At 36.6% G+C, this 15,011-nt stretch overlaps 1 protein-coding gene across 4 annotated transcripts in view; it reads right to left on the reverse strand.

Annotated features, from left to right (window-relative positions):
* Positions 1-14,089: 14,089 nt before the first annotated feature.
* Positions 14,090-15,011, reverse strand: part of LOC131030909 (uncharacterized) — an 82,032-nt gene continuing 81,110 nt past the window's right edge. For 2 of the 4 annotated variants that reach the window (XM_057961870.2, XM_057961868.2), the window contains exon 7: positions 14,091-14,877. The gene's annotated coding sequence lies outside the window, so the exon portion shown is untranslated. Of the gene's footprint in view, positions 14,878-15,011 lie in introns of all 4 variants that reach the window. The other 2 variants (XM_057961867.2, XM_057961866.2) reach the window with 2 other exon arrangements.

Genomic DNA, 15,011 nt, shown 5'->3' on the forward strand with positions numbered 1-15,011 from the left:
TTAATTAAATCTAAAGTCTTCTTTTATCCCTCTACACATCATAAAATTGGGCCCTTTACCCTAAGTGTGCCCCTTTTTATTTTATTCTTCCAATTAACCATTTCATCAAATACCCTAATTATGTCTTATTTTGACCTTCAAGGCCCGATTTCGCATATCTAGATACCTCAAATTTTTACATACTCTTGGAACTAACTCTAAAATCACAATATCTTGCTTCCCCGAAAATTTGGCTATATTCTTACATACTCTTGGAACTAACTCTAAAATCACAATATCAAATCCAAGAGATTGGCAAAAAATACCATTTCGAGGTCGGCCTATGACTCAAAACAAAGTTAGGGTCTTCTACATATAGTCTTTCATTTCCTCATTTGAAGGATCCAAGATCTAGTGATTGAAGGAGCCTCTAGTGAAGTGAAAGTGCAAGTTACGTGAAGTCTACAACACCAAATCAAACATTCATCAAGCATTTATCAAGCCTTCATCAATCATCTTCAACAACAATTAGGAGCTTTGAAGACATTGAAGAATAATAGGAGATCGCCGATTGTTGATTGGCGTGTACCTCTCCCTTAGGGTTTGGTATGGTTTCATGTTATTTTCATGTCTTTGTATGAGCATCATAACATTCATTTTCAGATTTACATTCATGCTTTAGATCCATTATTTCACTTGTGATTTGAAGCATTTACATTTACATTTACACTCATTTAAGGTTTACTCTCCAAAGCATAGGGTAGAACTCTAGACCTACTTTCTTGTTCATTTAGGATCTTGCATACACAGAAGATTCTTGCACACACATTTCCAATACATTATTGGCTATTTGTGAAGGTGGAAACCACCAAAACAAGGGGTTTGACTAAGGAAAAACCTTATATAGCCACCTAGACACCATTTTTCAAGTTGCAGGGGCAGGTACAAGAATTTGGCATATGTGCGATTTCTAGGACCGACAGAACACATATATATAGATCCAGTCTCGAAATTTGACCTTAGTCTTCAGGGACTAGGATGTGGCACCCAGATCCTCCCAGGACTAGGCCGTGACGCCCTGATCCTCTGAGTTTCTCTGCATTTTTTTGTAGTTCTACATTTCAAGTCTTCAAAATCCTGGATCCAGTAGTTTCAGCTTTCCGTTCTAATAGGGACCAAGGCGCCCAATGCCCTAGTCCTCAATTTCAATTCAGTTAGATTTTGCATTTTCAGTTTATGTTTGATCCATTGTTCATCTCCTAGCTTAGTTGGTTATTGCGTCATATTTTGCACATCTCCTCTTCATTACAGCAAATGAATAGAAACCCTAAAACATATTCCTTGACTCTCTCTTTCTCTCATAAGAAGTAGTCAAAGTGAAATATATCCCTAGGCTCTTTCGTATTCCAATGTGTGTATGATAGTGGGATTAGGTCTTAGCTACTTGGTTCCATTTTTGTACATCACATTTTGGTGAACCCAACGTGAATCCAACCTTCTTAGATTTGCATTTTATGATTGCATGTTTCTTTTCTATCAAAAACATAAAAATCTCAAAGATATCGTTATATGCATTGTGTGTTCATTTCTTAGCTCATGCACTTTTATGCTTGCATTTACTGTATCACATAATTGTTTCAAATTTTTGACATCTAGTTTACTTTCTTTGCTTGCATTATTTCGTTCATTTAATAAAAATAAAAAATATTTCATAATAGTTTCCTAGACCTTGCTCTAACACTCCATCGCCTTCTTAAAGAACCTATTAAGGACATTTTGAGGCAAGAGGAAAATTTCAATAAACACTTTGTTAATGCACTCCCTCCTAAAGATGAAGCATTAATTCCCTCTCCCAAAATTGACCCTATCCATGTGGACACCATAGTGCAAGAATATTGTTATAACAATTCTCTCAATGATCTTCCTATTTGGGATGAGCCATTAGATGATGGCATTGATTATTCTCTTAATTTGTCCCTTCCCTATGAGAGTACCCTGGTCAAAGAAGATGATATCATGGTAAAAGAGGGTGATATGATTGACGATTCCCTTAATAACACCTAACCTTCTATTCATTTCAATCATTTTTCCTCTAAAGATGAAGCATTTCCCTCTCCCCAACTTGGCTCTACTCATGAGGATACATAGTTCAAGAAGATATTGTTCATATTTCCTTCAAAGATCTCCCTCCCAAGGATGAAGCTTTGAAAAGTAATGCTAATCCTTCTTAGAGAGAGTATCTCCCCCATGTGGATCCTTTGGTAATAGAGGATGATATGATGCCTACCTTGCCTACTAAAACTACATCTTATTTCAATACTCTTCGTACTAGGGATGAGTCATTAATGACTAATGGTAATTCCTCTCCTAAAATTGATCCTATTCATGATTACATTTATGAGCAAGAAGAGACTATCAACACTTCTCATAACAATCTTTATCATGCGAATGATGTTGATCCTTCTCCTAAAATTCATACTCCATAAGGATATCTTGGAGCAAAAGAATAATCTTAGGTCATAAGGGTTTGATGTCATTAACAATCCACTTTATGAGGATATCCCTTCTATTCAACCTAAAGAAAATCCAACTCATGAAGAAATGTTTAAGGTTGATAATCCTCTTTACGAACAAATTGATGATTTCAACTTTTCTAGACCCTCTTCACATGTTTTCAAATCACCTTCAATCAATATGATACATGTGAACGCTTATGGAACACCTAATAAACCCCTCTTCATAGTTCAAGGTGCTAGTCCTTCCTTGAATTCTCAACCTCTTAATAAGCCTCTCTTTGTGGTTCAAGGTAATTATAGTAATGATGCCTTTTGCACTCCCAACAAACCGGTTATTATTGTGCAAGGAGGATATCCCACGAAGAGTCCTTATGAGTATGCTAAACAAATCACCCGAGAGTTACAATTTTGTTGCCCACACGTATAATACAAAGAACAATAGGCAATCGAATCCTCCTCTGGTTATCCCTTCTTCACTTCTCACGTCCCAACTCATTCTTCCACAAGCACCTCATATCTCACAAACTCTTCATAAGGAGTATGATCTTATTGAACAACTTAAAGCTACTCCTACCAAAATGTCTCTTTGGGATTTAATTCAAACTTCATCTACACATTATAGAATGTTACAAGATGTTTTAAAGAACTTAGATGTCCCACCCGTAGTGACACCTAATAATATGGCTTATTTTGTTGATCCTATAAAAGAATCTAAAGCTCAAATTGTGTTCACACGAGATGGGTTACCCTCCCATGAGATCCAACATCAATATGGTCCTCTTATGATAGTTGTTCTTGTCAATGGTAATGCTATAAGAAGAAGCTTAGTGGACAATGGATCTGGCCTTAATATTTGTAGCATCGATTTACTGCCTAAAATTAAGTTGGACCCTTCTTGTCTTCAACCCGATTCTCTTACTATTCATGGCTTTGACAATATTGCTAAAAAATCTTCAGGTACTATAACCTTGCCTATTAAGGTAGGACCTGTTATTTTACCTACACATATTCATGTCATCCTTGATAAGCTTAGTTACAATCTTCTGTTAAGACAACCTTGACTTCATTGTATGCAAGTTGTCCCTTCTACTTTGCATAGGCAACTTAAGTTCATCTACAACAATAAGATGTATACCTTGTTTGTTGATACCAATTTAAAAGCTCCATTGCAAACCTCATCTTCTTGATCAACTACTTCCAATCCTTCTAAAAATATTCCTACATCTCCAACTATGCCTATTTCCTTGAATATTGTTGTTCCCTCTAGTGATTCCAAGACTCCTAAAAAGGGTCCTACTCAATCTAAATCCCCTCCCAAAGATAGCTTTTCTCCCGAAGGGATACTCTCAGATGACGATTGGGGATCTCTAGACTTTAACCCTACTTTTGTGGGAGAATATAGGGTCTAGGAAAGGATCTAAAGTTGAGAAGGAGAAAGATAAGGATGAACCTAAAAAGAAATCCACTTTGTCTCAAGAAGTTAGTAACAATTTTGTGGTTGGTTCTAATTCAAACAATTATTCACAATCTTCTTCTTATTCATCTACTTATGGCATTGAGTCCTATGAGGCCCCACCATCTCTTTCCGATATGGCATCCCTTTATGGTTCAAGTTTTCCTATCTTAGCTAAGAGTGGATATAATGACAATGGTTGCAGCTCAAATGAACAGGGGATTAAGGTTCCTTTAGAAAATAACATACATGAAGCTTCATTTGGCCTTGGATATAATCCTTCAAAGCCCACCAAGGCATCTAAAAGACCATCTCTCAATGTGAATGCTATATTTAGTAGTGATGATAACTTCCTCTCAATTAAATCATCCTCTACATCTCTCAACACCCATCCCACTCATAAGAAAATGGTGACAATTGACAAGTCTCTTTACGAATCTCCCCGAGAGATTGTCAATCCCACTTATGAGGCTTTATCTTTTATTCATTCTAATATCTTTTCTTCTAAAAATAAGGCTCTAATGAGAAATACATGTCACTTTCCTAAGGTTTCTTCTATGCAAGAGGAGAATGACTTAGTGGCCTGTTGTTCTCCTATAAACCACTTTCTCGATCTTTCTCTACTCATCATCTTATACATGTTTTTCCTCTCGTCAATGGTAGAGAATTTAACATGTCATAGTCAAATTCTTCATCCAAAATATCATACATTTAAATAACATTAGTGGCTAGTATGTTGCTCATATATCATTATGTGACATTGGTAGCTCACTTATTGAGGGATTATTGTCATTCATGATAGTACAATTTCACGTGCAGTCATATTTTGGAAGCAACATAATAGCCTATTTCAAACATCTCTTGTCTCTATGTATGTATGGGGGCTAGAGTGATTTCAAACATCTCTCCTTCTTAAGATTAAAATTTTCCCCTTTGTGAAGTAGTGTCTTCTATGAGGATCTCTTATTGATTGTAGAGGTGTATATCCCTCTCTCATATTGGAACAAGTATCCCTTATGAGGATCTTAAGTACATGTTCTTAATTGGGACCTCTTCCTTGGTGTTGGATGTCTATAATCATTCATCAAATTCTTTTCTTCATTGACCGGTATCTTTTATAAGGAACACTTATATATTGTGAACATGCATATCCCTGATGAGGATCTATTTCCTTTGTTTAGAAGAATGTTTCTTTGATGTCCTTGTCTCTATAATTGGGGGGCAAGGGTGGTATTTCAATCTTCGCTCTTTTTCCAATGATTCACCTTTCCTTTGTTGAGTTGTATTTTTCAAATGGATTTCATCTCTCGCATAGAATATGTGTTCCCTATTTAGGACTTATTCTTTGTTGGGAATGATATATCTTCCATGAACAATCTCTCCTTAGTGAAAGTGTGCAATCCTTTGCTAAGAATCCTCTTTTGCTCAATACTGGAAAAGGTGTGTATTCTTATTTTCCTTCTCCTCTCCTTCAAGATGTTATCTTTCAATAATGATCTCTTCCCCCTATTCAAAATTTAAAAGGTAATTTATTTCTAAACCCTAATTTTGCATTTCTTTTTCACTTAATCTTTCATCTTATGTTAGAAAGCTCCAATCCTCATACTCTTGATTGTGTTGGAATTGGGTTCAGTTCTCTTTCTTACCAAATGTTCCAACATGCGCTTCAATCTTGTATCAAGCTTCGTTGTGAGCATTGTCATCACCTCTTTTCACAATTCACTGTGGTAAACATGATACCTTGTTTCACCTCACTAAATTAGCAAGCCAAAAAAGGGGGGCATATAGCTACCCGTGAATTTCATCACTTTCCTAGTAAGCATTTAGGTGATTTTGTGATTTTATCTAACATGTGGTTTTGTAGGATGCGGTTCCTAACAAGTGTACTATAGATACCGTTGGGCGCTTCGTCCAACACCTTATGGATATATCATTTTTCATGAAATGTTTACTTTTTTGTACTTTAGCTTGCATATGCACGTAGTGTCATATGATCGCTAAAGTGGGGGCTAAATGTAGCGTCGTAAATTGAACACCATTAATTGGTGGTACAATTCCACGCTTAGGTTAGCACCCGCCTTAGTGTGTTTGCATTTTGCATTTTGCATTTAAAATTCCCTTTAAGAATTTAATTAAATCTAAAGTCTTCTTTTATCCCTCTACACATCATAAAATTGGGCCCTTCACCCTAAGTGTGCCATTTTTTTATTTTATTCTTCCAATTAACCATTTCATCAAATACCCTAATTATGTCTTATTTCGACCCTCAAGGCCCGATTTCGCATATCTAGATGCCTCAAATTTCCACATACTCTTGGAATTAGCTCTAAAATCACAATATCTTACTTCCCGAAAAATTTGACGAAAAGTTGGTCGGACCATGTGTTCGAACCAGGTAGCTACCTACCTGGTGTAGCTACCTGGTACTGACTTTTTCTCCCCGAATTTCGGGAGCATGTTTTTGCAGTATTTTAATATTCAAACCCAAGAGATAGGCGAAAAATACCATTTTGAGGTCGGCCTATCACTCAAAACAAAGTTAGGGTCTTCTACATATATTCTTTTCTTTCCTCATTTGAAGGATCCAAGATCTAGCGATTGAAGAAGCCTCTTGTGAAGTGAAAGCGCAGGTTATGTGAAGTCTACAATAGCAAATCAAGTATTCATCAAACATTTATCAAGCCCTCATCAATCATCTTCAACAACAATTAAGAGCTTTTAAGACATTGAAGAATAATAGGAGACTGTTGATTGGCTTGTACCTCTCTCTTAGGGTTTAGTATGGTTTCATGTTATTTTCATGTCTTTGTATGAGCTTCATAACATTCATTTTCAGATTTACATTCATGCTTTAGATCCATTATTGCACTTGTGATTTGAAGCATTTACATTTACATTTACACTAATTTAGGATTTACTCTCCCAAGTATAGGGTAGAACTCTAGACCTACTTTCTTGTTCATTTAGGATCTTGCATACACACAAGATTCTTACACACACATTTTCAATACATTATCAGCTATTTGTGGAGGTGGAAACCACCAAAACAAGGGGTTTGACTAAGGCAAAACCCTATATAGCCACCTAGACACCATTTTTCAAGTTGTTGGTGCAGGTACAGGAATCTGGCGCACGCGCGATTTTCGAGACTGGCAGAACACACAGATACAGATCCAGTCTTAGAATTTGACCTCAGTCTTCAGGGACTAGGGTGTGGTGCCCTAGTCCTACCAAGACTATGACGTGGCGCATTTTTTGGCTTCCTGCATTTTAGGTCTTCAAAATCTCGGATCCAACAATTTCAGCTCTTTGTTCTGACAGGGACCATGGTGCCTAGCGCCCTGGTCCTGCCCAATCAGCTCCAAATTTCATTCACAGGTGCACATTTGGATTTCCCTCTCTGCTCTGTACTCAGTCTCTCAATTTCAATTCAGTTAGATTCTGCATTTTCAGTTTATGATTGATCCATTATTCATCTCCTAGCTTCGTTGGTTATTGTATCATATTTTGCACATCTCTTCTTCATTACAGCAAAGGAATAGAAACCCTAAGAGATATTCCTTGACTCTCTCTTTCTCTCATAAGAAGTAGTCAAAGTGAAATATCTCCCTAGGCTCTTTTGTATTCCAATGTGTGTATAAGAGTGAAATTAGGTCTTAGCTACTTGATTCCATTTTTGTACATCACACATATTCATTTCACCTTCTACTTCCTTCCATCCTTCGCAACTTTCCTTATCACCCTCCAAAACCCGACACCTCCTTCACCCATCCTTCCCCACTACATCCGACCTTAGCCTTCCACTTAGCCATTTATCCTTCATCCCTTCACCTCCTATCCATCCATCCTTCTTTCCATCTACTTCCATCCTTCCTCATCCTTACGTTCTTCATCACCTTCATTTCACCTGCCATCCCTTATGCCTTCACCACATTCTGCATATATATCCACCTACCTTCCACCCTCCTTCCATCTATTCTTTCCATACATCTTCCTTATTACCTTCATCCTTCACATCCCTTATGCCTCCATTTTTCCTTCCATCCTTCCTCATCCTTACATTCTTCATCACCTTCATTTCACCTACCATCCCTTATGCCTTCACCACATTCTACATATATATCCACCTACCTTCATCCTTCATCCTTCCTTCCATCTATTATTTCCATACATCTTCCTTATTACCTTCATCCTTCACATCCCTTATGCCTCCATTTCCACCTCACTTCCTACCATTCATATCCTCCACCTACCTTTCACATCCACACCCCACTTCCCTTCCTATCCTATCCCAGAACACACCTTATCTCATAAACCCCCTTTCTTCACCTACCTAACCCCCATCCCATCCTTCACTTTCCTACCTCCCAACTTCCATCTTATCCTAACCTACCCTTTCACCCCCCACATCCTTCATTCCTTTACTTCCCTTGGCACCTTATCTCATAAACCCCCTTTCTTCACCTACCTAACCCCCATCCCATCCTTCACATCCTTTTCTTTCCTACCTCCCAACTTCCATCTTATCCTAACCTACCCTTTCACCCCACATCCTTCATTCCTTTACTTCCCTTAGCACCTTATCTCATAAACCCCCTTTCTTCACCTACCTAACCCCCATCCCATCCTTCCCATCCTTTTCTTTCCTGCCTCCCAACTTCCATCTTATCCTAACCTACCTCCCTACCCACCCACCTATCCTCATCTCCTTCCTTCACTCCCCAACATATCCTAAATTCCCTTCATCCCCTTATACCCCCATTTCATCCTTCACTACCTTATATCTCCCAATTTCCATTTTACACCCACCGATACCCATACTTATGTCTCCCTTTATCCACGGGCACCCAACCTTATTTCATCCCATCCTCCATTTACCTCCCCTTATACCCCCATCTCACCTTCACTACCTTTCCTCACCCCACATCCTTCTCTCCCTTCCCATCGCGGCACATCCCCTTTCTACATCCCACACCCCTATCTTCCTCGCGGCACATGCTTCCTCCCCACATCCTTCACCCCCTCTACTACCGCGGCATGTTCTCTTTCCCATTCTAAACAACCGAAGAGCATGAGGAAGACATGTTTAGCTCCAACAAGGATAAAGAGGGCCCACAAAGACATGAGGATGAGTTAGCGCAGCAAAGATGAAGTATGCCGACATGGGCAAAAGCCATTACATTGAAAATTCAAAAATAAAATAATAATAAAAAGTTGAGTCGGCTTTCTTGGGCATAAAATTTGAATGTTAAAAATTCAAACTTCATAGAATGGGGTAGCTGGTCTGTGATTATTTTATCTACTTTGTGTTTTTCTTTTCTTCAGGTAATATGGAGCTCATCAATTCAAAGGAACGACCTCTTGAAATGGGAAGGGGATGGCAGCAAGTCTATGCAGCCTTGTAGCTGATTTTAAGGCGAATTCCATCAGATTTCAAGGCAGTTTCCTTCCACATTCAAGCGAGTTTGTGTACCAGACATCATGAGCAGAAATAAAATCAGACCTGAAAGAGGATTGTCCTCAACATGAGCAGAAATAAAATCAGACCTAAAAGAGGATTGTCCTCAACATGAGCAAAAATAAATCAGACCTAAGGACATGATGAATCAGGCCTGAGAACCTTGAAAAAACAGTCCTAAAATCCTACAAAAAGAAATCAGGCCTATAAAATCAGAGAAAGATCAGATCTAAAATCATGTTTCAAAATCATACTTCACAAATCCCCAGTGTAGACCTGAAAAGTAGAAGAAATCAGTCTTCAAGCATATCAAAAGTAGATCCATTATGAACAACGAACCAAATATGATTTTCATCTGGTCTAAGGTTTAGGACTTAAAGAATGGAGGTCAACATCATGAAGGAACAAACATCAAAAAAAATTCTTAAGAAGATACCACTATAAATTGGCATCATAGAAGAAGGTTGAAAGCTTGACAGTGTAGAGATAGAGAGTATCACAACATCAACACATTTGAACCAAGTCAACAAGGAGAGCCACACATTGAGGTCTAGCTCAACGTTCCAAGGGAGGGACAAGCTTCACATTTCAACATCAAGGTCATCCACATGATAGAAGATACCTCAAAGACGCATGAAGAGGATACACTTCACATGGATTCCAAAGGATGAAATTCTACTTTTCAAGACAACAACGTGTTCCAAGGCCAAGGCAAGGAATTTCAAGATCAAAGAAGGTTAAGGAAATACTCCATGATTCAAAGGTTGAGATTGTGAATACATTACAAGGAAGAAAATTTCCAAGTTAGAGTAAAGAAGAGTGAACATGATCAATGAATGGAGATAGTTTCAGATGAGCAAGTTGAGATGGCATCCTCTCATCGTCAACCAATTAAGTTACTTCCACATCAACAAGTCCAAGTTCAATGAACTTGATTCATTTTATGGTGGAGCAAGTGACACATGGTGCCTCATCAAATATTATTTTATGTACCTACCCTCAATTCTCATTGATTCACATTCAATGTGTGACATATGTCAAAACAAATGTAATTTTTTTCATTGGCCAAAGGAAATTGTTGTAACAAACCCTAATTAGGATTTTCTATCATGTAATTTTGGCCATTGATTGTGATTTGATCATGGCCACTCATTGTAAAGAGAGCATTATAAAAGGCTTTTCTCTCATTTGTAAAGGTTAATAGTTAGTAGTTCAAGAATAGTTTAGTAGCACATAGCAGCTAGAGTAGAATAGGAAGAGAAGGCAAAAATTGTTGCCAAGTTTGTAAAGAAACATCCTTTTCATTGAAGTTATGATGGAATGTGTTGTTTCCTATACAGTTGCATGGTTTCTTGTTGGATCTTCATATTAGATAAAGTAAATAAATGAATGAAAGAACTTTGTGCATGGTCAATGGTGGAATTCGTATATCCATACTATTAGCAATTTGTTGATTGTAAACTTGCCTTGTGTAGTCAATTGGATCTATTTAGCCAAGTTTCACTTCAATTGCTACTTCTTCATTGATATGCATCGTCTTGATGGAGTCTATGTTCATGGTGGTGATTTGAACATTATATGTTTACTTTAGTAGATCATACTAGCTATGTGGAGATGTTGCTCACATGTCAAAGCTTAGCTTAGTTGAAGTTTCACCAAAGATTGTCCATCATTCCTAAATTCTTAGGATTAGATTAGACTCATTGAACCCTATGTCTTTTGCCATTATATTTTTCAAACAAGTAGTTAGAATCTAATTTTCAGCAACATCCAAAACATTCAAGCATTCAAGTATTCAATGGAAGTCCCCTTGGATTACCAGCAGTCACATCAACCAATTGAGCTATCCACATGTCATGACCTGAGTAAAGAAACCTTGGAGTCATCTTGGTTGATCATTTAACTTAACATCCAAGAGGATTTTGATCAAGAGACGAAAGAATACTTTTGGTATTTTATCATTCTTCATTAATATTTCTAAAACTAAATGTGATCTCTTATATTTAATTTCTTAAATAAAACTTGTTTTCATCATTTAAAAAAAATTATAATCTAACTTGGTTTATATGCAATTGCCTACATTCATTAGCAACTACTTAAATCGGTGTAAGCAATTACATATAATTATTATAAAAACATATATTTTAAAAAAAGCTTTAGCTCCAAAATACTCTAGTCTAAAATATTTATAATTAAGTTTATAGAGATTTTTAATCACTTCTTTAAAGCATTATAGACCTAAAATAGATATATCAAACCATAGTTCTCTTCAAAAAAGAGAGTTCCAAAGGTGTACTTGAATAGGTGTCTCCTTTAATATTGCGTAGAAACTATATAACGATAAACATTTCTTCAAGTCAAGGTTTCACCATACAACTCTAATTGAGGAGTGAAAAAATTGTACCTCGTTGAACAAATCAATGTAATTTCATCTAACATGTGCTAAAACAACTAAATGTACATTGTAAATGGAAAAATTGACTAAGATACTTCCCACAAACTCACTATAAAATAGCATACAACATTAACTATTCATTTTTCTTAAGTTTTTACAATTGTGTAACCTGGGGTAAAAAAGGCCAAAAACAGTAACCCAAATGGTGGTTACTAAAAAGTTTCTATGTCACTCAAGTAATTGAATAGAAATGGAATGTTATCAGAGTAACCTCCTTAGCAGTGTCATGACTCCATTAGTACTCTTATTTCACATTATGACCCATTTTGTAAGTGGAGTTAAGTGATTATGTCACCTAAAATTGTTCAACACCTCCAAGTCACTTTGTATTTATTGCTTGGTTTTCCTTATTAGTACCATGACTCCATTATTGCTCTTATTTCACATTATGACCCAATTGGTAAGTGGAACTAAGTGATTATGTCACCTAAAATTGTTCAACACCTCCAAGTCACTTTGTATTTATCGCTTTTAATTTTCCTTATCAATGTCATGACTCCCTTGTTGCTTTTATTTCAAATCATGACCCAATTTGGAGGTGGAACTAAGTGATGATGTCACCTAAAATTGTTCCAGCCCTCCAAGTCACTTTGTATTTATCGCTTTTAATTTTCCTTATCAGTGTCATGACTCCCTTGTTGCTTTTATTTCAAATCATGACCCAATTTGGAGGTGGAACTAAGTGATGATGTCACCTAAAATTGTTCCACCCCTCCAAGTCACTTTGGACTTTACAATTTTGATCACTTACTCGAATTGTTGTATCTTTGGTCACAATATTTTTTATGCCATGTAAAAGCACCCTCTTGTATAAAATTAGACACAAGAAGTTGTTACATGCTGCCTCATCAATATTCTATGGCTACCTAGAGAAACAGGAATGCTAATACCAATATTGGAATGAGCATGCCAATCGAATTAGGGTATGAGTAAATGAATAAGTAAACAACTATAAAATATATAAATGTAGTTAAATGTAGTCACAAAATAGTGGGTACAGTTAAATGTAGTCACAAAATAGTGGGTACAGGGATGAACACATGGTCCACATTCCTATAATAGAGTTTCCTAGCAACTATGCTTAATTCTGAATGCTCAAACTGTCAGCCCAAAAATTACAAAAATAGATTATTAACTAGATTCAAACCTCTGCACCCCATATTCTAGCTAGCTAGGGACACCTTAACCATTCCCCGTGGCCAAAAGTCTATCTTATATTCCCCTTTAGCCAACACGTATAGCAAATCATTCTTTTTCTACCTCCATAAATGAGTAAAGAAAGGAAATGATACAAGCTTCAAAGATTAATGCTAGTAGATTTCCACAATCCATGAGATTGATATGCGCTGCGTCTGGATTCGATTGTGTGAGTGTTTTTTCATCAACACTCCTCAAACAAACGAATCCAGAAGCAGTGCATATCAGCTTCAAAGATGTCAAAGCCAATTGACCATGCTATATATGGTAGATCTAGATCATGCCTTCATTATCGCTGAAATATAATTTTAAATTAGAAAAGAAAAAGAATTTTTTTGTCAGGGTATGTTATAAATGAAATTTTAGTTATTCAAATTGCAATATAAATTGAATATCCCATAGAGAACCTGTAACTTTGTTCCATAAATAACAGTAAAGGAGTTCCTACTGTGCTTAGCTTGTACAAAACGACACGGTCTAAAATACCCTTGTTGGATGAAGTTTGCTGATAGAACCTCAGCTTTCAATCTCTGCGCCCTACAAACTGCATAAGAAATTTTAACATAGACGAACCCTTGCCATTATTATTTTTTGTAAACATTGTAAGATATTACATCCTTCTTAAACGTTCTATTTTTAATAATTTCATATAACAATTGCCATTGTCTTCTCTTGCAAACTGGGGGCAAGGGGTTGTCTTGAGTTGACATGAAAACCTGTTGCTCTGTTTTCTTGTTCCCTATTCCAGACAACTTGTATAACTCTAATTATAGATTGCCATCACTGAAAAAGGATGACAACATTATAGAAGTAGCATACTAAAGGCCCACATTATCAACAAATTATAGGATAACTACGTCTCATTAAGGAAACGCTCCTCGAAAGAAAAGGTGGAAGGAATTATATGTGTCAACTAGATTTATCATAAAACAGAAATTGAACAAGCATGCTACATGCTAAACTTAGACTCTATTGTATAAGCATCTTTAACCAATGTATCCGGCAAAGGCAGAATTATTGTATATAGTTATACAAGGAACAGGGTGATGGTTAAATTTTAAAACTTGTATGATTAGCTGCTTTAAGTGTTACAGACCAAACCTGAGGCTAAACATATAACAAATAACTAATTAAAGTGTTCGAGTGTCACTGCAGGACTGAAGGCAAATCAAGTAGAACAAATGTAGGAAGCATCACACTGAAAAACCCTTCAAAAATTGCCAAAAACAGAATTTCTCAAAATATTCGGAACCACTCTTAGGATCCATTCAGCTGCAACTGCTACCAATGTACCATTGATGTTTCATCTTAAGCTGGGTTAAATATTGGAAAATTACATTCTTTCTTTACAACCATTTATCTTCACTCTGGACATGGTTCAGAGGTCAGCTTGATGTGGTTTCCTCCCATCCACCAAGGATTCATCCCTACTACAATTTGTGCCCAACCAGAATGGCACAAGAAACAAAAGAATGAGGCCTACAGCAAGTACTGTGTTTTTGGAAACCTTCAAAATGTGTAATAACATTCAAAGAAATTAACAATTTCAAACTGATCACATTCACTTTTCCCAAGAAAATACCAAAAAAACACTAGTGGTAATCCTGGTTACTAGACACATGCTAGTAGACATGACTTCCTATAAATCAACCAATTATGATGATATGTTTTTGTCCTATTTTGCCTGGTTTTTCCAATCATTGGCCAGCTTATAATCAAAGACATCAGACTTCCACTGTCATAATATTATTCACAGTAAATCCAGAAACACTCACGAACAAGCTTAAAATCAATCAGCATTCTGGCATGGATTGTAAACCTGCAGAAGAGACATAAGAAATACATCTAAGAAAAGAGCTGAAAGAATTTGAAAAGCCTATAATTATCAATAAGAAACTTGAACAAATTAGTATATTAATGTCCACAAGTGACCCAAGGTAGGTCAATGGGTCT

The sequence above is a fragment of the Cryptomeria japonica genome, chromosome 10, assembly GCF_030272615.1.
Source record: "Cryptomeria japonica chromosome 10, Sugi_1.0, whole genome shotgun sequence".
Lineage (NCBI taxonomy): Eukaryota > Viridiplantae > Streptophyta > Pinopsida > Cupressales > Cupressaceae > Cryptomeria > Cryptomeria japonica.